Source organism: Pinus tabuliformis, chromosome 4_2 (assembly GCF_031772625.1).
Source record: "Pinus tabuliformis cultivar Carrire ecotype Pingquan chromosome 4_2, CPIR1, whole genome shotgun sequence".
Lineage (NCBI taxonomy): Eukaryota > Viridiplantae > Streptophyta > Pinopsida > Pinales > Pinaceae > Pinus > Pinus tabuliformis.
In genome coordinates, this window is record NC_142304.1 from 868,839,900 (window position 1) to 868,867,676 (window position 27,777).

Genomic DNA, 27,777 nt, shown 5'->3' on the forward strand with positions numbered 1-27,777 from the left:
ACGAGTTGACAAATACAAAATTATGGATGGCAAGACCCATTGCAGAGGTAGCATATGTTTCGCCCCTAAGTACGCACTTGGGGAGATGGTCAGGAGAGAACTATATGGCACACATTTAGCAGGATATTTTGAGGCATTGTATGAGCATGGGGCACAGTGGACGACATACCTCTTTACAGGAAGGCATGTGGGCTCTAGGTAATAATTGGGTACATCACTAGGAGATAGGATAATAAAGTCCGTTGTGACTAGGCGTGAGTAGGGAATTTTAGCGTAAGCCGGATTGATTCATGATACATGGTGTTCGTATATTGGTTGCATACAAGGGTTAGAGATGAGGCACGGATGGGCGCCAATAGTTAGTAGTAGTTCGCCACAACAATCAATTTTGATCTGAGTGACACAATGGCAGGAGACTAGCATGGGACCCTGGCATTACAGGTCTTGATAACTCAACTTCCATTATGGATTAATTGGTATTTTTAGGGGAAGATCACTCAGAGCTTCTATTGGACTTTAGTTTGGCGGAGGGCGTTTCACTTCTCAATGATTCGTTGATAGTATCAAAGGTGACAGTGGTTAGTTTATGTGGGCAAGGACCCTTTTCAACAAGAGTTGGATTGTACCTTCAGGAGTTCATTGTTGAGGTACATGAGGTTGGTTTTTTGATAGAGCAACTTCTCGAGGAGATGGCCGAGATTTTGCATTTTCGAGATGCTCTAGATTTTGCATTTTCGAGATGCTCTACTTATCAATAGTATGCAGAGGGCCCCTATCATCTACGCCTTGTTGAGGGGCGAGGAATGCTTCACGGTGAGATGGTTTGGGACCCTGGTATTGCTTTGGATCAGCGTGGGGAGTGATAACATGCGATGACATTACTTGAGGACAAGCAATTTTGGGGAGGGGATACTATAATGACCCGAAATTTTGGATTACCTGGTAAGGTGGTTAGGAGGAATTTCCAGAGCTTGTGTCAACCCAGTCATAGAAGTGGTATTACTCCATTGGTGGGCTCAAAGGTTTTTAGAGGAGTTCTAGGGGTCTGACTAGGACCACTTACCATATTTCATCATCAAGATCAATTCTACACAACTTGCTCTTGGTTCCATTACATTCTGATGATTTCTGTAAAACAGAGTTATTAACGGGCATCTTTTAATCAATTATGCTTAAGGTGTTGTTTCAGGTTGATTACTTGGAGAAACACATTAGTGTAATGGCTCATTGGAATTGGTATGAAAGGATCTACAGGGTAGGATGATGAAAAGGGGCTTTGGGTGGCCAACTAAGAAACCAGATTTGCCCTCCCCCCATGAATCAGACACAAATCTCTAGGACATGTGTTCGATTCAAGAGTCCAACATGCCTTGGCATGTGGGTTTCGATGGGCACGATGGGCCAACGAGTCTCGATTTTGGGACTCATGTCCCTTTGAAAAGTGTGTTGCACGACATTTAAATCCATATTGGGAGCATTTTGGAAGTGATTCAAGCAATAGGTAAGTGCATTTTGCTTTTTTTTTTGCATTTTTCTTATAGTAGTTGGCATGTCCATCTTTTAAAAAAAGTTTGTGCATTTTTTCTTTATTTTTTTTACAACATTCATGGCTCAATCAGGGGCAGAGGGAAGGGGCAAAGGAAGGGGAATAATGTCCCCATTGGTGATGCCCTTCCTGTTCCAATTTCATCAGGGTCTACAAGTGTTCCTCTATTGGAAGTGGGGCTGCAACAACAGCTTCAAATGTTGAGGGCACAAAAAATTTAGAAAGACATTAGGCTCAAGAAAGCAAATATACTTTGTGGCAGTATGTCACAAGAGATCAAGGGCTAGGCAACAAGCTGAAGGGAGGAGGCAATGTTGCTTGGAAATGCAACTATTGCAACAATCATTTCAAGAGCACTTATTACCCTGTGAAAGCTCATTTGCTGGCGTTACCAAGTTGTGGAATTGGAACATGTACACGTGTCTCTAGATAAGTGGAAAGAAATGAAAAAAGAGGCCAATGTTGGTGCGGCAAGGGTGGCTGCATCATCTAAACGAAATAAGAATGATGATCCTGTTCCATTTTTCAGACTATTGAGGATGCATGAGATATCCCCAACTTCGTACAAAATCATACAAATGCGGGTCAAGACTGCTCTTGGGGCCATGGTTATTTCAGAGTTTTGGCCTTTTTGGAGAAGGACAAATTAAGCAGCCTCAAAAAGAGTCAAGGACATAATGTTAGATGATGCTTGGTGGGAGAGGGTAGATCTCTCTATTAAGATCATGGAACCTATCATTGCTTTGCTACGATTTGTAGATACGGACCAACCCAACCTATGAGAGGTTTATGAGGGATGGGATTCCATGATTGAGTCCGTGAGGATCGATATTTTACAGAGTGAGTGCCCTGAGTATGAGACATCATCAGAGAGCTTCTTCACCACCATACAAGATATTCTTGTCAGCAGATGGGACAATAATTGCGCACCTTTGCATTGTTCGACTCACTCGTTGAACCTGAAATACTACAACCATGAGTCGCTGAATGGTGGACCTTCCTGCAGATTCCCTCCTCACATGTGTTAGAAGTTCAAAAAGGCAGAAATATTTTCTTATGTTGATAATTACTTGTGAAATCTTAGTGTTCCTATTAACTTCTTTATGTTCTTCCTTTATCTTTGTTTAGTCAAGCAAATACCAAAAGGAAAACATGAAGATCAATGGTCACCATATGTAGGCACTTAGTGAGGGCTAAAACCCCTATATAGGGGAAAACGCAGTCAAAGAACTCTTCCTTCAGTGGATTCAAGATGAGATAGATCAAGGCCTTAGACCAACAAACCTTCCTCCTCCACCAAATCAAATTTCCAAGATGATTCAACAAACTTCAATAGTCGCTTCTAGTCCAGTAGCAACAACCCAACAACAAATTAGAAATTTCGGCCCCAACTTTACCAACCGCTTCAGAATATCAACCTCCCCAGCAACTGCAGAATTTTGGCCCCCATCAACAAACCAGAACTTTGCACATGTGGGATAAGAGAGAGAAATTTTGGCTTCTTTAGATAGATAGTGTCCTCATTCTCCTTCGCCAGCTTTCTCCTTCTTCCTTCTTAAAATTCACACCTTTTCTGGCCCCAAAAGATTTAGATCAAACTTGATGAGTGAGTGTGTCAAGTGAGGTCGAGTTGTTGCCTTTATATAGGAGTTTTTGACCCTCTGTTTAGGCCGACTTGTCCAGTTTGAGGCCGACTTTGTGGAGGAGGCCTAGAAGACCTAATTTACATGAAAACAAATTTCTTTCTTAACAAATAAATCCCAAGAAGGGTTCTTTACATTATGACATGGACAAGGACACTTGACATAAACCCTAGAGGCCTGCAATGGAGGCTTTGACCTATAAACAATTGACTCAAGAAGGAAGCTCGTGCTTTAATAAGTCAATTTCTTCAATGATAAAATTGCTTTTTTCTTTTCTTTTGACAAATATATTTCGTTATGACTCAAATACAATTATGAAGACTGACACTAGTTACATTCTTCAACAATATGGATAGTGAAATTTCAAAGGGGAGGAAGGATGCATCGAGGCGGATATTTCAGGATAGAGCATCCCTTTATGAGGTGGAGGATGCCTTTGCAGAGTTTTCCACTAGCACTAGGCGATTTGCAGGCTATGCCGTGGTTAGAGACAGGAGCGCTAAGAAGCCCTATTCTTGGTGGGCAACTCACGGGGCAACAAGTCGTCCTCTACAGCAGTTAGCCATGAGGCTCCTCTCTCAGGTGATTTTATCCTCTTGTTGCAAGAGGAATTGGAGCACATATGGGATTTTGTATAGTGTCGAGAAGAGCAGGCTTAAGTAGTCCAAGGTAGAGACAATGGTGTATGTGCACACCAACCTTCGTCTTATTTACAGGTAGAGGGATGAGTGGTTGAAGGGAAAGACAAAGATGTTGGATGTCTTTCCTAATGATATGGGTTTGGACAATAGTGTTGAGTTGGCATTGGCCAACTTGGATCTTAATGACCCAATGCTAGAGCTTGTCACTTTTGATGATGGTGATACTCTCGAGGGGTCATCCTCCACACCAACAAATGCAAAGATTACATTTGATACAAAGGAGGAGGATGCAACAGTGGAGAGCAGTGATGACCATGACAATGATGTTGATTTTGATGATGATGATTGATGAGCTACCTACTACCTTGTAGTTATTTTGTATTTGCTATTTCTATTTTCCATTGGCATTGCTACTACCTATGTAACACATTTTAATTTTGATGACTTAATGAGAAAACTGTAGTTTCTTGTCTTTCTATTATTGGATCATTGATGAATCTGTCACAATTGTATTTGTATGCATAATGTTACATTGTACATGTTAGGCCAGGAGGGTAACTCCACGAATCAATTGTTTATTGCATTAGCCAAATCATGAATATATACATGAGTGGAAATACTCTTGGGATTCCAATTCCTAGGTCTCTTGGTTTTCTCTAATTCATATTTGAAACTATTTACAATATTTACAATAATCCCAATCCTTTCGAATTAGGTGTCAACATTCACCCCCTTAATCTAAAGGGATGTTGGTGTGTCCAAGCATCATTTTGAATCTTTCAAACTTTTCTCTTCCAAGCGCTTTGGTGAAGATGTCTGCAATTTGCTCATTTGTGGAATAATGTCGTAGATGGATAGTCTTGGCCTCAACATGATGTCGTGTTTGATGATACTTTGTATTAATGTGCTTCGTTCGATCATGGAACTTTGGGTTCCTGGCCAACTTTATTGCATAACTGTTGTCAATCAAAATAAGAGTTGAATGCACTTGTTTCTCTTGCAAATCTTACGGAATTTTCCCAAGCCACGCAATTTGCTTCGTTTCTTCAGCTGTTGCCACATATTCTGCCTCAGTTGTGGAATTTGCTAGAACTGATTGTTTGCGTGACCTCCAGGAGACAACTCCTGATCCAAGACTCATAACATAACCTGAAGTAGATACTCTGGTTTCTTTATCTCCATCAAAATCTGAATCAGAGTATCCAATCAAGTTGAAGTCATCCACCTGTGTATACTTGAGTCCAAAGTCTTGAGTTCCCTTCAAGTACTTTAGAACTCTTTTTACAGCAGACCAATGACCCTCACAAGGCTTTTGCATAAACCTAGAGAGGATTCCAACAACAAATGAAATGTCTGGTCTGGTAGTAGTTAGGTAGTTGAGACTTCCTATGAGTTGTTTATACTTAATTGCTTCCTCAAATTCTTTTCCATTAGTGGATGTGAGCTTTAAATTCCGTTCCATTGGAGTGGTCAAAGGATTGCACTCAACCATGCCATACCTGTTCAACAAATCTCCAATATACTTTTTCTAAGAGAGGAATATAAACTTCAGATGTTGGATTACTTCAATACCAGGATAGTAGTGAACATAGACCAAATCTGTCATTTTCAAAACCATTTCTTAGTTCTTTGTAGTTCTCATTGTTCCCTGTCATCGAAAGATCCTCTACATACACAACAAGGTATACAACTGTTATGCTAACTTTCTTGACAAATAAAGTTGCATCATCAAGATCATAATGTTTGAAATTGAGTTTCAGAAGATGCTCGGTCAATTTCTTGTACCGGGCTCACGGTGCTTGTTTGCGGCCATACTAGGATTTCACAAGCTTACATACTTGAATTAAATAATGAAACACATTGATCCATACTTATGATTCTTATTAATGCATACACCATTCATCCATAGATCACAAGATTCAATAATGAAATACACTGATCCATCTAGAATCTACATTGATTTAAAAATTAAATTCATCATTCATTCTAGATTCTAAATTGATTTAAAATTAAAATTCATCATTTATCCTTTGGCCTTGGAACAACCACTGACTGATCTTCTGTTGGCATCTCTCGAGATTTCCTGAAAGCTCTATCCTCCATGAACTTTGCATTTCGTCTTACTACAATCTTCTTGCTACTAGGAATGCTGATTCTGTATGCCTTCGAGGTCTTGCTATATCCTACGAGGTACCCCTTTTATGCAGTCTGATCTAGTGTACTACGCTTCTTGTCTGGAATGTGACAATAGGCCACACTTCCGAATGTCCTGAGATGACTTACCTCCGACTTCTTCCCTGTGAAGACTCCTTTAGGTGTTTTCTTCCCCAATGCTCTGTGAGGAGTTCTATTCTGGATATACACTGCTGTGTTGCATGCCTCTGCCCATAAGAATCTAGGCAAGTCCTAGTCATACAACATAGCCTTTGCTGCCCCAACAATAGTTCTATTATTTCGCTCTGCTACTCCATTCTGCTCTGGATTATATGGAGTTGTCCATTCTCTTTTGATGCCCTCCTTTGTGCAGAAATCTGTGAAGTCTTTGTTCGTATACTCTCCACCATTATTTGAACGCAATACCTTTATCTTTTTCCCTGTCATGTTCTCTACGAGAGCCTTAAACTCTCTGAACCGATCAAAGACCTCATCCTTGGTCTTTAAGAAATAGATCCAAGCTTTCCTAGAGTGATCATCAATAAAGGCGACGAAGTATTCGCCACCACTAAGAGCTCTTGTGGACATTGGGTCACAAGTATCTGAGTGTATCAATCCTAATATGCCTTTTGTTCTGTTGTTACTTCTAGAAAAAGCTTCCTTAGCGTACTTCCCTAGTACGCATCCTCTGCATACATCATCATGCTCAGTACTGAGGACTGGTACTCCTGTAACACTCTCTCTGAGCATCCTCAGTGCTCTATGATGTAAATGTCCAGTTCATTTAGTTCCTTTTCGCCATTATGATTGTTGCTTATCAATGCCATTGGAGACTCGAGCTGCAATCTATATAGTCTGTTGCTTCGAGCTCCAATTTGTATCATCTTTTTCTAGCTTGGATATTTGACGTATACTTTCCTTCCAATGAGGTATACATCGTATCCCTTGTCTTGTAATTGGGACACTGAAATCAAATTCATACCTAACCCGGGCACATGTAGAACATTAGCAGCTCAGATGTTGGTTCATGCTTCTGTTTGAAATTTTATGGTGCCTCTCCCTATTGGAGTACACTTCATTCTGTTTCCCATAGTGATCTGGAAGTCCATCTACTCTTCTTGATAGTTCGAGAAGTATTCTCGTACTCCAATCATGTTAGCTGAAGCCCCACCATCAATATACCAAACATCTTTTGAACGCTGAACTTGACAAGCATGTGAATTCTTCTTCCAATCTGGAAGATAATTCAGAGACATCTTGATTTTCCATCCTCATTTGTGCTATTTTTCCTATCGATTTCTGACGCTTTTCTGCCCAGCAAAAACTATGTCACTCCTAAAGACTGCTCTGCGCAACTCTCTCTGTCACTAACATCAAGGTACCAATGTTTTAAAATTCGGCCGAATCGAATCCGAAACGACTGAGTTGATTTGAGTCATTGAAGAATTTTATGACCCGGTAGAAAAACCAGTTCGGGAGGCCGAGTCAGCCATGACTTCAGAGTTATTGCATGACTCGGTCAACCCGACCATTTTCGCATCTACTCGACCGAGTCATTAAATCCGGCCAGTCACGCAAAATAACAACGATTTTTCTAATTTTTTTTTAACTTTTTAACATTTAGTTGATTGTTGGGGACTCCAAGGTGTTTTTTAAATTGGTTAAGTGCTATTTGGGGTCCATTCCCCTCTCCTAGTATTGATATGCTATTCAAATTTCATGGTAATGTTAAATTCTTAAAGTAAAAGTGACATTCTCCTTTATCCTCATTTTCATCCTTTTACTTAAATTTTTAACATTACCATGAAATGACTTAGGATGTTTGAGAGTGGTTCCGGTCTCATTGGATTTCATATGGAGAAAGTGGAATTTTATATTTCATTCAAAATCTAGCAGACTTATCAGTTTTGCAGGATTTCAGGATTGGAGGATTGCAATGTTTACATTGAATTTTGTCATGTATTAGGGTATGGAACTCGTATTTAATCAAGAGCACCAATCCCTCTATGTACCTTGATGTTAGTGACATTGGTTGTCGAACTCCTCCGGGATTCGCTCCCAAACTAGGAGCTTCTGAAAATGTCGCTCCTGCTCCGTTTTCGCTCTCGCTCCCCACTTTCACTCCCGCTCCCAAGTAACACTGAACCAGATGATGTTGGCAACTCTAGCAGTAGCCAATAGTACTGTTCACAGACTTTTGTTGTAGAGGCCATTTATAGCCTCCTTGGTTATGTGTTTTTGTTTTGATCTCTATATCATCATCGTGTATGTATTGGATAGTGCACTGGGTGCCGTTTTGATATAATGGATATATTTATGAGCCTACTTTGATCATATGTTGTCTTCTATCTATATTTTAATGCTGTGTGTTTGGAAACATGAATGAAAATCTTTAAAATTATGTGTTTTTATAAAAAATAAATATTTAATGTATTTTTTACAACGACTGAGTCATTGAAATCGAGCCGGCCGAGTCGATATCGAGTCGGAGTCGGAGTTTTAAAACATTGGTAGTGACTGATATTATTTCTTCTACATATTAATTCAGAAATAAGTTATTCACCGTGTTGCACGGGTACCCGCACCCGGGGGTGGGGTTCTCGAACCTGTCCTGGGTTCCCGCACCCAAGTACCGGATTCGGGTACGGGTTCTTCCCAGATGAACCCAGAAGAACCGGGTTCTTCCATGAAGAACCGGGTTCTTCAAAAAAAAAAATTTGGGTTCTTTTCCTTTAACGGGCTCTTGGGTTCTTCGGGTGCTTGGGTTCTTGGGTTCATTGGGTTCTTCGAGTTCTTCGTGTGCTTGGGTTCTTGGGTTCCTCGGGTTCTTCGGGTTGGGTTCTTTGGGTTCTTCGGGTTCTTTGGGTTCTTCATAAAAAAACTATTTTAAAAATTTAATTTTCAAATAATTTTTTTTATTGAAATTTAAAAAATGATATGCTATAAACGAATGATATGCCATAGAATATAGAATATATGCCATAAACGAATGATATCATTTTTGGAGTCATTGATGGTCATTGGTCTGGATTGTCCTTTAGAGATGGTTGTAAGGTCTTCTGAATGTTTCTCAAGGAAATTTTCTGCCATCATTTCCAAAGACTATCTTTGTTCACATGCCTTAGCATTGCTCTGTGGGCATGACGTGCTGCTCAAGGGTAATGAATCGTTGTAAAAATTTATCAACAGTGATAAGTTTTTCAAAACTTATGAGCGACACAGTATTCTGAAATCATATATGATTATGATATCTCAATATTATAAAAGGAACATTATGGGTGTACAATCCCACAAGCAGAATATCATATCATATTGGCTGTAGCTTTGTGGAAATATTTAATAAGGTGATGACCATAGTTGGAAAAAAAAGGGTAGCTGTTTGCACATTCATGAGTCCCTTCCTACCGCAGGAGACTCTTATGATCAATCTCTCCATTAGTCTTATGCTATAAATTTATAAAAACAATTTCAAAACTTATGCCCAAGGTTTGTTAGAGTCTCAATGTAAATTATGAGTCTCCTGTATTTGTGGATCTTCAATGCCTTTAATATTATATGGCATCGAAACCAGAACTGGAAAAGAGACCTCTTAGTTCTTACTCTGTAATTTGAGCCTGCAGATTCTTGTAAATCAATTTGGAATGAATTTATGAAACATTCATTCCCGAGCCAAATAAGTTAATAACCATCAAATTATTAGGGAGTTTAGACTTCTGTGATCCATAACATTGTTTAGATAATCTTCGGCAAAATCACATAACCACTTTTTTGTCGACGCGTTTCGAACCAACCAGTGTGGTTCATCGTTAGGACAAGTTGAAGAACCAATCCGACTTAGCTTGATTAAATAGAGTGTGCAGAGACTCCAACAGCTATAATGCTAACGGCTAATTTTGACCTAATGATCCTGGTCAAACCCCTAAAATAGTTAATTAATATTTCTCGAAATAGGTAAATAAAGGCATTCATTTGTTAATTAAAAATAGATATATTATTATTATTCTCTCAAATATTAAGAGAATTCATAGTATAATATTAATATTTTACTCTAATGGTCATTAATAAAATATCTATATTAAATAATCTATATTTAATATTATTCCAATATAATACAAGTAAAAGGTAATCAATTATTTTTAGAATATAGTTACCTAGATAATTGAGTAATAATTATTCAATTGTCCTTGGTAAGTTAGAATTTCATTATTTTGTTTTTTAGATTATATCATATTTATTATTTAAATATAATGGTCCATTAAGATAATAATAATATATGTTTAATAATAATCTATATCTAATTTATAATCCCAAACAAATTGTTAAATCAATATTATTCCTAGAATTTAGTCACATTAGGTAAATACCATAGTATAGGGGTTAACGCCAAGTCTATTAATAATAGAATAACTAATGTTATTGGTATATCCTAATTTATTCTATAAACCTAAAGGTCAAATAATCAATATTAGTTCAATATTTATTAATCCCAATAAATTATTAAAGGTAACTAAGACCTTAGGTAAATATATTATTACTTACACGATAAATATCAAAATTTAGGGTTGATACAGTCAATGTTTATTACTATAACTAATATTAATGGTATATCATAATTTATCAATATTAATCCAATATCAAAGTTAACTATGTCATTAAGGTTTAAAAAGGGTTCTTAGACAATAGTTAAAGGGAGATTCAATTCTAAGGATATAATAGAGATAATTATGAAATTATGGAAAAAATCTAATTATAACATGCCCAATAGTATCATAAACAGGTTAATACAATACTTAGCCCGAAATTAATTCATAACATATTAATGACTCAAACACTCCATAGTAATAGGACAAATCTGCCAAAAGAAAAATTAAAGGAGGGGGAAGACAGAAACCCTAAGACCTAACAAAAGGGAAGAGGAGGCTAGGAAGACAAGGCTGGGACCCAGCAACTGCTAATCCTCCAGCCATCATCCCTATTAAGATTGTTCGGCCTCTTCTCAATCTCCAGGGCCTCTCTAAATTTGCGATGGTGAAACTGCGCAATTTTGGCAATGACTTGAGCCTCCTCTATACACACATGATGCATAGTCTTTTCCGCATGCTCAGCCAGGGCCGAGGACTTAGTCCTCCCATGTCTTAAGGCAGCCGAGTGCTCGCTAATCTGCTGATTGATCGAGCGACCAGTCTCACCAATATAAGGGGTCCCACAGGAACAGGGAATGACATAGACGCCCTTCATGTCCTTAGGGTCAATCGGGTCTTTCACAGACCTGAGGGAACTATGGATCGTATTGAGAGGTCTAAAAGTAGCGGGCACATCATACTTCCTCAGAATCCTCGCAATCCTGTCCGTGGTTCCTTGGATGTAAGGAAGGTTCACACCCATGCTACGATCATTAGGAACCCTTCGGATTGAAGGCTCCTTCTTGGCCCTGAGGAAGGCTTTTTGCCCGAGGTGCCTATTGTAACCATTCTTCTCAAAGACTTCTAGGAGGTGAGCCTTCTCCGTTTCCAGGCTCTCCTCATCCGATTATAAACTGTAAATTCACACATACAGGTTCAGACATTTTAGGTCAGATAGAAAGTAGGATTGAGACCAGCCATAAGCTGTAATCAGCTGATGCTGTTAAATGGCGAAGGGCTATTTTGGAAAATGGCTAAATTAAGTATCAAAATCTGCCAATTTCTCACAGCATTCTGATAACATCATGTTAAGATTAAAACTAGGAAAATATGCCTAAAAGAATAAGCGTGTTTTCTGGAAGGGTAAGGCTGCCACTGTTTTAACTTTTTGGGATTGCTTTACCACAGAGCACACCATGCATGGGGCAGGTGGATGATTAGACATCAAGAAAAGTCTAGACCACTATCAGGTTGAGAAGAATCTCCTATGAAAAAATTGTGTTTTTATATGGGAGAGACTAAACATGTTTAAATGATTATCATTAAAGTTTTCTTGTTTAAAGTTGAAAAAATATACAAATTCAAATTTAATATATATTATTAATTATAAATTTATAATTTAAAATATAATTTATAAAATTTAATATTATTATATTACCCGACGAACCCACGAACCCACGCACCCTATTTCCAAAAATGCCGTCCCTGTCCCAGTCCCCGTCCCCGCACCCACGTTTCCTGGCAACATAGATTCACAGTGTTTCTACAACAAATATCAAAATAAATTCTACTGCAGTCTTCACAATTTAAATACTGCAGAAAGTAGATGCAAGGAAAAATACTAGCACAAGTATAATAAAAATGACACAATTATTTTTGGACAATTGTCCCCAAAAAAACCCAATGTGGGAAAACTAGTGCAGCAGATGAGAGTTTCTTTATTGATCTTCAACAAAATCTCATGTACAAGATACAACCAGCAGAATAGAAGAGAAAATTATGTGAGAAATTTTATAGACAATTTTCTCACTCTTCATAATGAAATTCTGACTTTGGAGAGGACCTGCTGCTCTCACTGCATCTCTCCACGTCACCTTCTGCGTAGTGACTACGCAGTCTCAGCATCACTGCCTCTACGCTGTCCTTCCTCTGCTCTGCTTCTTCTCTTTGCTTCCTTCACTCCCGTCTCTTGCTAATGCCCTCTCTCTCCAACCTGCAACTCTCCCTCTAATTCGATTTCTCTTGCCGAAATTTAGCCAGTGAGAAGATCGATCTGCGTGGGCAACCGATTATCTGCCTTGTCCGTCTTCCAAATGCCCATTGAAATCCTTATAATCCTCTCGTTGATCAATCAATGACTTATATAGATTCTATTCAATGGCTCAGATAATTTTGACTTCATCCTCGTCTTCTACTAGAAGTTTCACCCCCAATTTTGTTAAAGCCTTTAATTATTTTAATTTTTTAAGTTTAGACTTAGGCATCCATTAAAAATAATTAATTATTCCAATAAAACTGTCTCTGGGTGGAAGTTCCCAAAACGATTTCTGGGTATTCTGGAATACATGTGTCCTAGCCTCCCTGCAAATTTTGAGGCTTAGAGCACATCTGATGCTACCAGAAATCAACAGGCCAGACCTTACTTCTTCGGTGTATCATCTGCTACAAACGCATAGTTTTGTAGCCTATTATTCAGGGACAGGGTCCATCCATTTCAACTTGAGGTTCTTTTTTGCTTGGTTTCTTTCCTCCATAGAGTCAGGGCTTACAAAGACTTTGCTACTAGGAGAGAGAGAGATACCCCTATCTTGCACTTTGCTTTTCGAAGGCCATCGCTTCAGATACTCGCTTAGGTCGTGCTAGTGGATGGTTCATAGAGGCATCTCAGTCGCTTCAGTCGATGACCATCTCCCCAGAGCGACTTCCTCCATTTAGCTTCTCTCTTGACAGACCAACACATCCCTTATCGACTCGGCAAAAAATGAATTAGGCCATCAAAGAGGATATTTATAGATCATACGTTCAGGTCACTTAGACATCCCCCTTAGTGAGCCTTGGCCTAAAGATGTCCTTCTACCTAGAACTTTTTTTGGAGCTAGACACTATACTAGACAGGATGGCCTTGTCGTCTTCCCCACTTATACTCGTAGACACTAGGTGCATTCACTCAAGGTCTCGTTAGGGCAACTTTGAGTTGGGTCCCATTGGTTTTGGGTGGAGATAAATCACCATATGCCATGATTAAACAAATTTTGCTAGCTGTACCACCTACAGGAGCTGGAGATTGAGATGCACCTCATTTTTCAGTGCCTCGTATACAATGAGATTAGAGGACAATATCATTGCCTATATAGAGAGTCTGAGGGATCCCTCTCTACCTTCTTCTAGTATCCTTCTTAGAAATGCCTAGCCCTCTTCATCGGGGAGATATTTAGACACAAATCTCAAATCTGACATACCCCACCTCACTTGGGGATGATTCAGGCTATCACATCATACTTTCAGGTTAACTCGACTAATCGAAGCAACAAACAACAAGTTGAGTTCTATGGTATTCCAGATAGTAGAGTAATGAGACCTCAGGTCTCACCTCAATCTCCTCCTTTAGGCAGCCAACCGATACCCTCGAGATCGTTACATAGGTGTTGAACAAAACATCAGTTCACTCACATTGAGAGCATCAGAGGGTTTAGTACCAAACGGTTCTTGGACGGAGCTCATCCCCCGATGAGTTCCTTATCAGCTTGAGTGGAGCAACGAAAGACTTATCTAGAGCTTCTTTCCTTTGGCCTTGGATGTTAGGAGTATCTCTCGCTCCTACATCCCCCCTAGGATCACGTAGCTAGACTCCTCGTTGGTCTAGGGCACTCTGATAGTGAACCAACGCCACTATTGCCCCCCTCGTTGATAACTATTAGACTCAAGCATTCTTGACTTCATACCTACAACGTTATTCACTTAGCCTTACTACGCGATTTGGTTATATACATGTTTATGAGGCTATCCTATTGTTTTATCCTCTTTTAATTCATTTCATTCTATCCTAGATTTAACTGTGGCACTTTTCTAGTTGTGTTTGCACTCCCACATTGTACTCGTACTGGTTGTATTGTTTAGTCCCGTTGACCTATGTTCATTCGTTGGAAATTAATAAAATTATTTTATCTACTATGAACTAATTGCCGAGTGTTAGGTTCATGATTTAACATGGTATTAGAGTGAGAACTCTGAGAAAATCGTCTCAAATTTTTTCCAGGTGCTAGCCTCGTACAAGCATTGTTGAGGCTAGGTTTGGTCTTGATTGTACGAAGCAACACAGTTTATTTATTTATCAGTTGAGAACCAAAATGTTGAAGGTTGTACATTGTACAATAGTCAAGGTCATATGTGGGCTGCACAAAAATAATTTGCAGAAAGATGAGTTTAAAGGAAATAAAAAAGAATTCCGTAGTTGAGGGGTTGTGAAGTGGCCTAGCAGAGTGGTGGCCAATAGCTATGGATTGCCAATCTTGCTACCAGGGCAGATATCTTGACAACGGGAGCTAGGAGAGGGACATCTGCAGAACATTTCACACAGGTGGAGGACTAGAGGTGTTGCCACAGCAGAAGGTAGGGTTGGATCGGGTGTGGGTTGAGTTTACACGAGTCAAAAGCCTCTTGTGTAGAAGTTAGATGGCAACGAAGGGGATGTTGCAGTGGTTGGGTCCAATGATAGAATTGTCACTCAGTCGTTAAACATGCACAAGGAGGTGGAATGGTGTTTGTAATACTAGTGAGAGCGTGGCCGACAACAAGAACCTGCACTAGGAGATTAGGCCACAATCATCAGGGTTGTCGTGTGAAGTAGAATGTTGGAATTTGCACTGTTGTCTAGGTCCACACGGGAGCAATTGTCGCATGGGGATGTCGTCCAAGTTGCAGAGGATTGCTGCCAGAGAACAAAGTGATCAATGGCGCAACAAATCGTTGGCGGAGTGTGGTCGAGCAGTAGTGTCGACAAGTCGCGGAGGGTTAAAGCCGACATCACATGGAGCAATGCGACAAGGCCAGTAAGATAGTGAAGAGCAAAGGAAAAGGTTCGAGCAAAAGTGATGAGTCAGTCTCATAGCCGAAGAAGGACTTGGCTATGGTCATGTGTTTTGCATATTACAAGGCAAGATTCTATGCTTCACAGTGTCTAGAGAGGAAGGGAGGAAAGGGTATGTAATCAGTTGTAGTTGCGTCAATAGAAGCTTAGGTGGAATAGATAATTTAACTTAAATATATTAAAATAATAATAAAATATAAGGAGAGAAGTAAAGGGTGAAAAGGAAAATCAAAGGGATAAAAATGGGGGAATATAATTGAATTTAATGGAACTAAATAACTTCCTCGAGCACCATACCAACCAGCGTGTGACTGTTGGATAATGGAGCCACATGGCATATGACAAGACCACAAGAGTTGTTTGACAACCTAACAGACACTCTTAGTTGCATGTGGAGTTTGGTGTTGATACCAAACATGTAGTGAAGGGTGTTGGAACAATGATATTCCAACTTGAGTCAGGAGGCAGGTTGGAATTGAAGGACGTTCGATGGGTGCTAGAACTTAGTTGGAGTTTTCTCTTAGTTTTTTTGATATAGAAGAATGTGTTTGATGTGGCATTCCATGATGGACAAACACCGATCAAACTTGTGGGAATCTATCCCAAATGATGGCCACACCATTAGAGTTAGAGTGGGAAACTTGTGTAGGCTAAAGCACCAGTCTAGTTGAGCAATGTCAAGAAGCAGAACAATGACAAAGAACAAGTATTTGGAAGCTCGAAAGTTTGAGCAGTTAAGAGGGAGTAAACCTTTTAGGTCTGGTGGGTAGGAGTGTGTTGAAAATTGGCAGCTCAGGGATGAATTTCCTTAAATAAAATCTCTTTTTTGACCATTTTGGAGTGACATTCTAAAAATAGAAAATCATGTCTAGTATCTCAAGTATGAAATTTCTTGCTGCTGAAATTTGTTTGACTTGATCAAGATGTCTTCTGCTCAGGAATGAAGAGAAGTTGAATGATGCTTCAATTTATTCCATGGAAGACAAGATTGGATATTACTCTTGAAGAACACGATGTAATGGAATATGTGGAAGGCGAGGTAGCAGAACGACCACAAAAGTCGAATGCTGCTGTGAAGGCTAGATTCAAGAAGTGAGAAGTCAAGGCTAAGAAAATTATCCTTGATTCTCTTGGAGACCATCTCATCACCTATGTCTCCAAGTTGAAGAAATCTAAGGAAATGTATGACAAGCTGATTGGAATGTATCAAGTAAACAACTTGAGTCAAATCCTTGCTTTGAAGAATCAACTCAAGGACATTAAGATGAACAGAGGAGAGACCATTCAAGCATACTTCATGAAGATATAAAAAATCAAGGATTGACTGTTAATTGTTGGTGAAATTGTATCTGATAAAGAGTTGGTGTTGATTACGCTTGGAGTTGTTTCTCCAACTTCGGAAACTTTTATTAACCATCAACAAAAATGATAAGTTTCCCACATTTGATTGTGACATCATTGTTCCAGATCAGAGATGAACAAAGATGAGCAAAGAAAGCAGAGATCTTTGTTGCCAAGGGTGTGCAAGTGGAAAGCATGTAAAGGGACCATTCCCTTCAAACAAAAACAAAACTAGTCAGGTACTTCATCTTATACATTCTGATTTATGAGGACCTATGCTTTTGATTTTGGTATTATATGTTGATGACCTATTCTTGATAGGTGGAAAACCTCTTATCCTCCCATGTAAGAAGGATTTAGCTTCTGAGTTTGAAATGAAAGATCTTCATTGGATGCACTACTTTCTAGGCCTAGACGTATGGGAAAGACTTGGTGAGATTTTCCTTTCTTAACGAAAATCTGTTGTCAAGCTACTGGAAAGTTCTGGTATGACAAAATGTAAGTCCATGAATACTCCAATGGAAACAAATTTCAAGAAGTTATGTGGTGAAGCTGTAGGCCTTGATTTGACATATCCTTTTGAGTATCGACAATTGAATGGGGCACTAATGTTCTTAGTGAACACTAGACTGAACATATGTTCTGTGGTCAATACTCTGAGCCAATATATGATTAAGCCATCACATGCACATTGGATTGCTGCAAAGCATGTGTTGATATACCTACATGGGACCATCAATCTTGGATTGAGATATACTTCTAGAGATGTGAGACTACATGGGTACTTTGATACTGATTGGATTGGTAACTCTGTTGACAGAAAGAGCACATCTGGACGCTTCTTTAGCTTGGGATTTGCCATGACATCTTGGATGAGCAGAAAATAAAAGTTTGTAGCCCTTAACACAATTGAAGTCGAGTACATTGCTGCTAGAATGGATAACGACATGGCAGTATGGCTGAGGAAGTTCTTTGGACAGCTGTTTGAGCATGTACTAGATACAACAATAATTTACTGTGACAATAGGAATGGGTTTCGACTTGCAGAAATTCGCGTGTTCCACGACAAGTCTAAGGACTTTGAGATTAAATACCACTATATCTGGGTATGGTGTAGAGAGGAGCAATGAGACTTAATCATATTGTAATTGATGATCAGATAACAAACATACTTAACAGGTCTTTGCCGAAAGGGAAGTTCTTGGTATTCATAGATCAGCTTGGATTGACGGGTGTGAACTTTCTTGGTGGGGGCGGTCATGGATGATCAAGAACATTGAGCTATGCTCTTCCCTCCTATTGAGCTCACAAGTTGGGAATGGAGCTATGAGAGCTCCTTGGGTTGAGGAAACTCTTGATTGTAGGTTTTGCACGATCCTTGTCATGTGTTGAAAAGTGGTAATCCCCCTTAACATGAAGTCTTGGACATTCTAAGAGTATACCCCGTATGCAACCTACCCACAAGTTGGGCTTGTTGGGATTGCCACCCATCTGGCCAATGGGTGTGGCAAATCTTGGTTGTGCGCAATCCTTGCCATGTGTTGACATGTGGTAATCCCAACAAGCAGAGATGAGACTTGGTTGTGCACGATCCTTGTCATGTGTTGACAAGTGGTAATCCGCCCAAAGTCTGTGGATGTAGGTGTTCTACCACTTGAATCTTATGGTAAAGCTTGATTGTGCGTGATCCTTACCATGTGTTGACAAGTGGTAATCCCCCCAAGTCCGTATCAAGGTTGGAAGATCAGTGGATATAGGGTGATAGATGAATCTCCCCTATGATGATTCTTCTTCATTATATTGTGACATCATTGTTCCAGATCAGAGATGGACAAAGATGGGCAAAGAAAGCAGAGATCTTTGTTGCAGAAAGAAAATTTTCCTTCACTGAGAGGGAGTGTTGAAAATGGGCAATGTAGGGATGAATTGCCTTAAATAAAATCTCATTTTTGACAAATTGGAGTGACTTTCTAATAATAGAATGTCATGTCTAGCATCTCAAGCATGACTTGCCAAAAATAGTAAATCACCTTGCCTCAATTGGTAATCAAGTATAATTGGAGGAAAATCACTTAACTTATCATTAATAAATCCTAATAGTTCAATCTCGACTACATCATCAATATTATTATCTAAGTCACCTAACACGGGACACGCAAATTTGAGTGTTCGACACTAGGCATGTAGACCCCCCTGAACAAGACACGTAGGACACACACACTATATATATATATATATATATAAAATTAATAAAAAATAAATATTTTTCACACAAATTCTCATTCATGATACCAATTCAGACATAGATCTAGATTCTACATTGTAAATTTAAAATTTGTAAGTTGTACAACGTAACATTATGCAGACAAATATAATTGTGACAGATTAATCAATGATCCAATAGTAGAAAGACAAGAAATTGCAGTTTTCTCATTAAGTCATCAAAATTAAAATGTGTTACATAGGTAGTAGCAATGCCAATGAGAAATAGAAATATAAAGTACAAAACAACTACAAGGTAGTAGGTAACTCATCAATCATAATCATAAAAATCAACATCATTGTCATGGTCACCATTTCTCTCCTCTGCTGCATCCTCCTCCTTTGTATCCAATGTAATCTCTACATCTGTTGGTGTGGAGGATGACCCCTCAAGAGTATCACCATTATCAATAGTGATAGGCTCTAGCACTGGGTCATTAAGATCCAAGTTGGCCAATGCCAACTCAACGCTGTTGTCCAAACCCATATCATTAGGAAAGACATCCTGCATCTTTGTCTTTCCCTTCAACCACTCATTTCTCTACCTATAAATAAGACAAAGGTTGGTGTGCACATACACCATTGTCTTTGCCTTGGACTGCTCAAGCCCGCTCTTTTTGACACTGTACAAATTCCCATACCTACTTCAATTCCTCTCGCAACAAGAGGATGAAGTTCCCTGAGAGAGGAGCCTCATGGCTAACTGCTGTAGAGGAGGGCTTGTTGCCCCATGAGTTTCCCACCAAGGATAGGGATTCTTAGCCCCCCCATCTCTAATCGCATCATAGCCTGCAATTCGCGCAGTGCCATTGGAAAACTTTGCAAAGGCATCATCTACCTCATCAAGGGATGCTCTATCCTAAAATATCTGCCTTAATGCATCCTTCCTCCCCTTTGAAATTTCACCATCCATGTGAGGAGGGAATCTGCGGAAAGGTCCACCGTTCAACCTCTCTTGTTTCTAGTATTTTGGGTTCAATGAGTGAGCCAAACAATGCAAAGGTGTGCAATTCTTGTCCCATCTGGTAACAAGAATATCTTGTATGGTAGTGAAGAAGGCCTCTGATGATGTCTCATACTCAGGGCACTCACTCTATAAAATATTATGGACCTCATGAACTCCATCATGGAATCCCATCCCTCAGAAACCTCTCCTAGGATGGATTGGTTTGTATTTGCAAATTGAGCAAAGCAATGATAGGGTCCATCATCTTAATAGTGAGATCTACCCCCTCCCACCAAGCATCATCTAACACTGTGTCCTTGACTCTTTTTGAGGCTGTTTGATATGTCTTTCTCCAAACCTCTTCAACCTGATGAATGAAGAGGAAAACCATGTATTTTCAATCTCCGACAATGATAGATGGGTGTACTCTGTTGGGAATCATGATTGCCATTAGACCAAAATCCGCAGGTTTTTGTCAACGATTGCATCGCCAAAACACAGTTCCATCACAGGATCCACTAGAGGCGGTTACTCCATGTCACGAAACACAGTTCCATCACTGTAAATTTAGGGAAGCCTTTGAGATTGAAAAAAGGCCAAGCAATCTCAATAGAGATGATGGTTGGAAGATCAGTAGTTGCTGGATCCCTACCCTCTCTTCCTAGTAGTTTCTTCCCATCCCTCTATTAATGACTTGTTCTAGAATTCTATAATTTTCCCCCTATTATCCTTTAACCTGCTTTCTTTATCCTTAATTCTTTGATTTTTAATCTCCCTCAATTTCCTTTCCTTATATTTAGGAGATGGTTCTTTTCATAACTGTCTAAAAGGGGTTAAATTATCTATTATAAGATATTTTATGTTCCCATTAGACAGCTTTACTAAGATATTTAAATTAATTAGTTACCCAAACCGTTAATAATAATACTATTATTTTAACATTATTATATTAATATAATAATAATAATAATAATAATTAATATTATTTTATTTAAATCCTTACAATTACTAATATCCCTAGATCTATTAATATAGGAATAATACTATAACTAATAATAATTAATACGATAATATTATATCCTTACACTCACTAATTTCCCTAAATCTATTAGTGTTTTACTAATTAATTTATATTAAATAGTTACCCAAGCCATTAATAATAAGAATAATACTATTATAATAATATAATATTAATATTATTCAAAAACTAATAATACACGTTAACAATTTACTCATTATCATATTCCCTAGATTTATTATTTTTGACTCAAATTTGGTTAACTTTTTACTTAAAATAAAACATGATGAGTATTATTATAATTAAACAATTTGAATAGTCAAATCTAGCCGTTTCTGGGTCAATTATAGCTGTTTGTCTTGTCCAGTCTAATATAGTCGTTTTTCAGTCAAACCTAGCCGTTGGAAGATCTGCTCTCCCTATTTAATACGTAGCCATGATCTGATTCTTCAACTTGTCCCGACGATGAACCACACTTGTTGGTTTGAAACTCGTCAACAAATGTATTATCATGTGATTTACGCCCAAAAACTTTTTCTCTTAAACTCAAGATCATTGTCGTTAGATGCTCCTCGTCAAGCCGATTCCAGTGGTATGTTGCACACCACGAGAGCCTACACGGTTTGGGAGTTACACCTGTTTGAAGATGAAACACCCTTAATACAATCTCTTCATGGTCTAAGTTCAAGACTCAAAACCCCATATGTTGGTCAATATGCCAAATGTCGATGATGTGGCAGTCTCTGAATGACAGAAAAAGAGTTCATTAAATATCAAGGTCAAATTTGTTTCAAATATTATTGGTTCAATTTTTAATTTATTTTAAATTTAAATTTTAAAATCTCATGTCCGTTGACCCTCCTTAGATGTCCTTCAAAAACTAACAAAATTCACCACTCATCATGGATTGAATGAGAATCTTTGAGCTCTGAAATCTTTCAATTCTGTGGATGAAAAACTACATCCTTTTGAAGTTGAAATTCCGCACTGGCATCTCTTTTGGGATAGCGCAGACCTAAGGTAATTCTGAGCAAGTCTCACCCTTATTTTGAGCATTCATGGACAGATCTATCTCCATCCGAGGTTTGTATAGACTTAAATACATCTGCGTTCAGGGTTCTTTTGGTTGTTTTGGGCTTAAGGCTTTTTGTTTGTTGATAAAGAGCAGTGTAGTCTTTTAACCTAATTCCTCTGCGGCCTAGAAAAAGACAATAAGGCAGAAGTCTAATTCGTTTGGGCATTCATCAATAATCTCGTTGGGTGCTTTAAGGTCATTCGATCTTGTAACAGAACCAAGAATCTATGATACATGTGTTTGTCTTTAACACCATATACTCGCTGCCTCTTGAAGAATAAACCAAATTCAACTGAAGAATTGCATGACCGTCTGGTGTGATTTTCGACCCCCAAGAATAAAGGTCCTTGGCACGAATTAGGGCAATTCCTGAACCAGTTCCTGAAGATGTAAGGCAATTAATGGAGAAGGTTTAACCCTGTAATAGAAGCAAATTTTGAAGGTTGGAGCGAACACACAAGTTTGAAAGATCTGAACCAAATTTCTACCTTGAAGTCCCCTGCACTGGATTTCATCCTCAAACTGATTCTTCAAACAACTTTATGCCTAATTATGAGTACAACCTTCCTTATTTTCGGAGGAAGTTTCTATTTTTTGTGACATGAAGGCCTAATTGTTCATGCTGACATCCTCACAGAACTAAGTCAAACTTCATTCCTTCTTTTGTGACCTAACAACAGAAACTGTGTACGTGCTAGGACAGTTAACCAATTTGATCCATGCATTGTAGCCATTGAGCAGATCCTTGGCTGGAAATCTTTTGCAATCTCTATGAGGGAGTTTTGAAAACAGAATCTTGAAGCTCATGGAACAAGATGCACGGTTCTGAACATTTGATCTGAGTCTATTTCAGGCTTTGTTTTGATCACAGGTCAGTTCAATGGCTGAAACAAGGTTATACACTTCTTAAGATAATTCTTCAAGCATATAATGTGACCTAGAAGACAATTCTACTTAGGCACATGGCTGAGTAAGTTACATTAAGAATATATATTATAAACTGTTAGCAAGTAGATTACAGCAGAATTGAGGTGCACTATGTGACTGATAGCTACAGTAGACGTACTCAAACTATCTTGATTAAGGATTTCAGGGGTTTAGGCTTCAGTTCATCAAGTGTTGAATGATGTTGTCATTGATGCCAACGTAAGTTAATGAATGCTCTTATATTTGTCTGGATTACATCAAGATAGAAGCTCCATTAAAGGATGGCTATAGACCCGAGTTTTAGGATTTGGGTTCTCTCGACTAAGGACATACCCCACACTTGTTAAGGGTTCTTGAAGAAGCAAATATTGAGTTTTCCGTGGAGATACTCGTCATTGGATTCTCCTCGTCAAGACGATTCCAGTGGTATGGGTTTTGGAGAATACATGTATTCTAGCCTCTCCACAAAATTTTGTGGCTAGAACACATCTGATGCTACAAAAATCAACACTCCCTCTTAGCGAGGAATGTGTTCTAGTGCTGCAACTCACTGAAGCAACATCCTGTTTCTGCAACATCTCCTGTCACACTGCTGATGTCTGGTTGCTGCTGTCCGCCAACTACTGCGTGACTTTGAATATGTGTTGCGTCTATGCTGCTATTGACCTTGTTGAACTGCTGTCAACTACTGCATCTGCATTGCAACTCCCTCTTAATTGCTGCTGTTGAGAATCTATTGAAATGGATTCTCTACCATACCCATCTGTTCTCTAAACTGAATGACCTTAGCTCTCCCTAGAGCTTTTGTGAGTATGTCTGCTACCTGATCACCTGTGGGGACATACTGCAGCCAATGTCACATAGTTCTAGTTCGGGTTCGGGTTCGGCAATGATTAGGTTCGGTTTGAGTTCGAATGTTTTGATTAGATTCGCCATTAGGTTCGTCTATATATATACACATTAATTTAAAATGATTTATAGCATAAAATAGTAAGAAATCAACATCAATAAGCATAAAAAATGCCATCACAGACATGGAAACTGCAAGGATAACTTACAAGCTTGAGTTGTGACATGAAGTTATGAGTTTTGATCTATGGACTTGGTCAATGGCTATGAGGTTCGATGAGGTTCGCCGAAGCTCCATTTTTTTTAAGGTTCGCCAAAATTCAAACCTCAAGGTTAAAGTTTGACGAACCTTGTGACATATACTGCAGCTGGACTACCCCACATTGAACACAATCTCTGATGAAATGACATCTGATATCAATGTGCTTTGAATTATATCATGAAATACTAGATTCTCAAAGAGTTTTATGCAACTCAGATTATCATAGTAAACACTGGTCGCTCCCATTTTCTTCCCGAACAAACTCACCAACAATTTCCTAAGTCATATGGCTTCGCATGGCTGCACCAAGAGATCATCCCCGATCCAACGCTGAAGCAATACCCGAAGGTACTTTTCTTGTCCACTGAACTATTTGCCCAATCTGCATCTGTGAATCTTCTCAACCTGACGTCATCTCCTCGAGTATATTTCAACCCGAGTCCGACTGTTCCACGTACATATCTGAGGATGTGCCTAGCTGTTGCCCAATGTACCCTTTTTGGTTCCACCATGAACTGACTAAGGGTATTGACAGCGAAATAAATGTCTGGTTTGGTGTTGACCAAATAAATGAGTGACCCAATTAGCTGTCTGTACAAGGTGGGGTCGAATTCCCTGTCCCTTGAAGCATCTATCGTTTTCCAGTTGGTAATCACGGGTGTTGCCATGGGTATGCAATCCTGCTCTTTGAATCTTACTTGTCCGAGGAAGATTTCCCCTTTCTTCTAAGTTCTGCCATACTTCGAACCCCAAAAAATAGTGCATCAACCCCATATCCTTCATGTCGAATTTTGCTACAAGGTTCCTTTTGCAGTCCTTTATGAGCTTCGATGATCCTGTCAAAAACAGATCATCTACATATAAAACTAGAATGAGAGGTTCATTCTCCACCATCAGGTAGTAGAGATTGGGATCTGCATCACTCTTGATGAATCCCAACTGCTACAAGTAACTGTCAATCCGAACGTACCATGCCCTGGGTGCTTGCTTGAGCCCATACAGGGATTTCTTCAATTTGCATACATGAGTGAATCTCTCATGAGTTTCAAAGCCCTCATGTTGCGCTATGTACACCTCTTCTTCTATCGCCCCATTTAAGAATGCTGTCTTGACGTCCATCTGGCGAATTTCCCATCCCATCTGTGTTGCTAGGGATATGACAGATCTGATAGAGGTATATCTGGCAACTGGGGCGAAGGTCTCCTCATAGTCTATTCCTTCTTTTTGTGCATATCCCTTTGCCACGAATCTAGCCTTGTACTTCTCTAGACTGTCATCTGCAACGTACTTGATCTTGTAGATCCATATTGAACACACAATTGATCTATCTTCGGGTCTAGGCACCACCTGCCAAACATCAGTTATCATGATAAAACTGTACTCTTCTACAATGGCATCTACCCACACCTGATGTTGTGCGACTTCCTGAAAACTGGAGGGTTCTACAACCTGAGCTACCAAGGCCTGGTATTTGTCCGGCTGGCTGCGCTACCTCTTGTCGGTTCTAGGAGCTCTGACAATATCTTCTGCGTCCTTTAAGGTCTGACACACTTCCCTACTGGTCCTACCATTGGTGGTGGGACGTTCATTATGTTCCTCCGCCTATTTCTGCAGCTCTATCTGCTGAGAACTTCCTGGATCTTCTGCTACTGAGGAGATGCTGGTACTTGTCACTGTACTCTAATCCTGTGACTGTCCCCTTGCTTGTTCTCCTTGCAGCCCCTGCTACTGCTGGACTAATGGAACATTTGTTGATTGATCTCCTGTAGGCATCTCCCGATATCTTCTAAAAGCTCTGTCTTCCATGAACTTTACATCTCGCCTTACTACAATCTTCCTGTTTCCAGGAACGTAGATTCTGTATGCCTTTGAGGTCTCGCTATACCCTACGAGATACCCCTTTTCTGCAGTCTGATCCAACTTATTGCGCTTTTCATCTGGAATATGACAATAGGCCACACTCCTAAATATCCTCAAATGACTTACCTCAGGTTTCTTCCCGGTGAAGACTCCCTCCGACGTTTTCTTCCCCAAAGCTTTGTGAGGTGCCCTGTTTTTGAATGTACACTGCCCACAGATTTCTAGGCAAATCCCGATCATACAACATGGCCTTTGCTGCCCCGACTATAGTTTTGTTCTTCTGTTCCGCTACTCCATTCTGCTATGGATTGTAGGGAGTTGTCCACCCTCTTTTGATACCTTCCTTTGCACAAAAATCTCTGAAGTCTCTATTCATGTATTCTCCACGGTTATCTGAACGTAGTACCTTGATCTTTTTCACTGTCATGTTTTCTACAAGAGCCGTGAACTCTCAAAACCGATCAAAGACCTCATCTTTGGTCTTTAAGAAGTAGATCCAGGTTTTTCTAGAATGGTCATCAATAAAGGTGATGAAATACTCGCTACTGCTAAGAGCTCTGGTGGACATAGGGCCGCAAATATTTGAGTGTATCAATCCCAACATGCCTTTTGCTCCGCTGTCATTTCTGGGAAACACAACTTTTGCATACTTCCCAAGTACACATCCTCGACATAGATCATCGTACTCGTTGCTGAGAGATGGAACTCCGGTTGCAGTCTTTCTGAGCATCCTAAGTGCTCCATGGTGCAAGTGCCTCATCCTTCTGTGCCATAGTTAATTCAACTCCTTCCTACTATTGTTATCACTGCCTATCAGTGCCATTAGATAATTGATCTGCAACCTATATAATCTGTTCTCACAAAGTACACATCGTATCCCTTGTCTTGCAATTGGGACACTAAAATTAGGTTCATACCCAATCCCAACACATGCAACACATTTGTGGCGCTAGTGCTGGTTCCTGCTTCCGTCTGAAAATCTATGGTGCCTCATCCTATTGGAGTACACTTAGTTCTGTTGCCCATAGTGATCTGGAAGTCCATTTGCTCCTCTTGAAAGCTCGAGAAATATTCCCTTACTCCAGTCATATGAGTTGAAGCTTCGCTATTAATATACCAAACACCAGTTGAAGCTGATCCTGACAGACATGCAAACTCATCTTCCAATCTGGAAGATAATTCTTAGGCTTCTTGATTATCCTTAATTTCCTGTGCTATTCTCCTTTCTTCTGACGTTGTTCTGCCAGCAACTGCTGCAAAATAACTACGTCTTAGCTGAAGATTTGCCTTGCAAAGAGAAATACGCTGCTCCCTTCTGCCTCGGGAAACCTTTGATCTGGAAAATCAAATTTCTCTGTTGACTCACTCAAAGAAATCGAACTTCCTTCAAAACTCGACCGCAAGGACTACGCTGCCTTTTGGGGTTTCGAACTGCTGCCGAGGTAGAGATTTGAACCTCCTCCTTCCTCTCTGCTCTGATCTCTCCAGCTTACGATCTGTGCCCTGATACTCTGTGAAAATTCGGTGACCCTAAATCCTACTGTAGTAACTGATAATATTTCTTCTATTTGTTAAATTACTTAAACAAATTATTTGTAGTTTTCACTGGCAAATATCAAAATACATAAACTGCAGTCTTCACAAATAAAATTCTGCAAAAAGTAAATACAAGGAAAAATACTAGCACATACATAACCACAATGACAATTATTATTGGACAATTGTCCCCGGAAAAACCCAATGTGGCAAAACCAGTGCAACAGA

At 39.4% G+C, this 27,777-nt stretch overlaps 1 protein-coding gene across 4 annotated transcripts in view; it reads left to right on the top strand.

Moving 5' to 3' along the window:
- The window catches only part of LOC149172415 (transcriptional corepressor LEUNIG-like), a 192,606-nt gene that overhangs the window by 72,026 nt on the left and 92,803 nt on the right, over positions 1–27,777 (top strand). The window lies entirely within an intron of this gene.